Source organism: Galeopterus variegatus, unplaced genomic scaffold, assembly GCF_000696425.1.
Source record: "Galeopterus variegatus unplaced genomic scaffold, G_variegatus-3.0.2 Scaffold7344, whole genome shotgun sequence".
NCBI classification, from domain to species: domain Eukaryota; kingdom Metazoa; phylum Chordata; class Mammalia; order Dermoptera; family Cynocephalidae; genus Galeopterus; species Galeopterus variegatus.
This window is the reverse complement of record NW_007733455.1, coordinates 30404-33813: the sequence shown is the minus strand read 5'-3', so window position 1 is coordinate 33813 and position 3410 is coordinate 30404. Positions and strand designations below refer to the sequence as shown.

At 37.9% G+C, this 3410-nt stretch overlaps 1 protein-coding gene across 1 annotated transcript in view; it reads right to left on the bottom strand.

Moving 5' to 3' along the window:
- THRB (thyroid hormone receptor, beta) overlaps positions 1-3410 on the bottom strand; it is a 43010-nt gene that overhangs the window by 30900 nt on the left and 8700 nt on the right. The window lies entirely within an intron of this gene.

Genomic DNA, 3410 nt, shown 5'->3' with positions numbered 1-3410 from the left:
AGTGCTCTGAATTCTGGATAATACAATCTCTTTAACGAGGCTAACTTTAGAAATTATTCTTAAGTGGAATGAATAAGGCCATCTCAAAAAATTTTGGTTCACTTGTGATATTATGATACACAATCCAACAACACTGTGTAGTGTAGAATAACAGAGGTTCCGTTTATTATGAAAAAAAGAAAATCCAACCATAACTCTCTTTACTAGTGCACAATGAGTTTATTAGTTTAAATTCCTTGACCCAGGAAACTAAAGTTTAAAAACAAAGCAGAAGCCACTGCTTTCCACCCGTTTTTGCTTCTTCTTCTCATGTGGAGGTGATGTCCACACACAGGAGCTGATTTGGAAGGGCCAATCAGTTTCACACGGATCAACAGTTTGCCATAGAAACACACGGCTTTAGATAAGACCAAAAAATCAAAAGAAGGAATGATTTGTTGGGATGTGGAGAAGGGAGAGTCTGAGAAAACAAAATCATTCTTTCTCCTGATCATGGCCCTTATGAAGTTCTTTGACTCAGTAAACTCTTCTTGGTTTTGATACAGATTAGCTAGGTTGAAATGACCGATGATTTACTGTGTATTTACCATGATGTTTTCATAGACCATTTATTAAACTAGGTCACTTACTTTTCAGAAAACAAGCCATAAGGAAAACAGAAGAAAATGAATCCTTTTCATAATTTCTTAGAAATTACTTTGCTCAGACTTTAGAAAAATGTTCATTCTTGGGAGGCAGATAAATGACTTCAAAGTGAGACTTGGTAATATACAGGATATTTTTAAACATCACAGCTTTTCTAAGTTTACTTTTGCATCATGCAAACCATGATTCATCTGTTAAGTTCACTTCTAAGGCTTCAAAACTCTCATCAGATATTTTTAAAAAGAGAATTCTGGGGGGATCTGGGCAGGACAAAAGGGAACTGGATTGGTTCGTGTGTTCATTCATTCATCTATTTGTTAATTCAGCAAATGTTTATTTAGCATCTACTAAGTGCTTAGCACTGTGCTAGGTGTTGACATTATAAAAATGAATAAAACTTGGTTTCTTCTTTTGGGAAGCATATGTGTAAGCAACTGAGTTCTGTTTCTCCAGCCTGGTCATTCCTCAGTGAAAGAAAGAGAAGAAGATGAAGGAAAGTACGTGAAAAGAACCTCCACGTCATTGCAGGGAAATGCAAACAAAAACCACAATGAGATGCCATTTCACACTCAGTAGGATGGTTTCAACAAGAATGACAGACAATAACAAGTGTTGGTGAGGATGTGTACTCATGTGCTTGTGTGTGCATATAGACACTGACTTACAGAGCACAAAGTAACTTTTAAACAACAAAGAAACCCAATTATTAAGACAATTATCTTCCTGGTAAAGGCAGATGGAATATACATATTGATGTTGTCAGGAAAGATACATCTTGACCTGTTATACCTAGAGCTTACATATAGTTGATCCAACAGACTAAAGACTTGAATTCTTGGTATCAAGTGCAGAATGCAGGGATAAGGGAGAAAGATGCACAGGTGATTTCCCTCTAGTTGCATGTATGGGAACCATTTGTAACACAGTTGGACACCATGTTGCTTGTGGGACATGCCTTGGGAGGGACCTCGACATAGTGTCTAGTGATTTCCCTCTAGTTGCATGTATGGGAACCATTTGTAACACAGTTGGACACCATGTTGCTGTGGGACATGCCTTGGGAGGGACCTCGACATAGTGTCTAAGAACATTACCAAGTTGGGAAGATGCAGGCAACTCACTGTCACCTTACCATCCCTCACCCTACCTCAGCAGACCTGCAGGCTTTCTCTTTTGGCATCGGCAATTGGACATTGAAGATTTTCTCCTCTCTGTAGCTCAACTATTTATGTAGATGGTCAAACTGTTTGACCTTTAAGGCTCTTGTGAACCCTGGAATCCAACTATAATTCAATCAGTGAGTGGAGTGGGCTTCCTGCATTTTCTGACTGCTAGGATGATAGGTGGTTTGCTTTACTCTCTTATTTCTCCTAGATTATCCTCTTGGTGGGTGGAGGTGATTAAATGTCTTCAGTTAAATAATCAAACCATCTACAGACACATCTCCTTAAGTTGTGGCAGATGCTTACATGAGCATACTATTGCAACCCACCCACTGCTTTCTTTTCTCTAAAATATTAACTCTGAGCCATTTTATTTATCCAGAAGAGTCACTACAGGCAATGATACATCTATCATTATGCCCAAGTCCATTGTTTATCATTAAATAACTTCCATCAGGGAATAACATCCCACACATAATGACTAGGTAGCAGGGGATTCTCTTAAGGTTGCGGAATATACTTGACAAGATCACGTGCTAACCAATTCTCCTAGTGAACTTAATCATTTCTTGCGGTTTTATTTTGGTGTCCCCATTTTCTTCCTTTTTTACACTCACTAAATGAGTCACATGCTGGCCAATATGCCCCACTGGGGAAAATGCACTTACAGCATTCATTCTGTGGCCAGGAGTGGACACTAATGACTGTCATAATATCAGTGTTGGGTTCTGTCTAGAAACAAATACAAGAAACATAATCCTGAAAGCTACACTGTCCATCTTAGAAACTGCATGTGCAAGGTGTCCCAGGTGACTGCTAAAGAAGCCTGGTTAATAACCCTCCAGAAGACAATTAAGACCCTTGACAACATGTGATAGTTCAAGGATGATATATTTTCCCCAGCTCTTATTTGCTCAGATGCGTTATTTTTCATACCAATAAACTATGCTGCCACTTTATCAAGCATATTTTTATGAAAGCAAACTCCATCTGTTTGTTCAACAAAAGACTTGGAGATTGTTTTACTTGACATTTGGCAATGTCTGATTAATTACTAAGTATTCTCTTGCATATAAAATAGGTTGACATGGTAAAATATTGCTAACTTTTCCAAACTTTTCTTTGGTAACAACTTAAAGATATAATTCATGTACCATACAACTAATGGCTTCTAATATATGCATAGGGTTGTGAAACTATCACCAAAATCAATTTTAGAACATTTTTATAATTCCCCCCCAAACCCCATACCTTTAGAAGTCACCCTGCTTCATTCTTCCATCCCCTCCACCCTCTCAGCCTTGGGCAACCATCAATCTACTTTGCCTATTGTGGACATTTTGTGCAAATGGAATCACAAATATGTGGTCTTTTGTGACTGTTTTTTAACTTATAATGTTTTCAAGGTTCATTCACGTTGCAGCTAACACTATTTAAAAAAATTTGATTCTCAGAGGTACTTGGTGTGAGGAAGGGGAGAGTTTTATATATTTGCACTGTAGATCATGAAACACGTACTAAGCTTGGCTTCTTGGTTTACATCAGACTTAATGCTTTCTCCTTTATGACTAAAATCAGAAGACTGGCTAACTGAATTCTTTT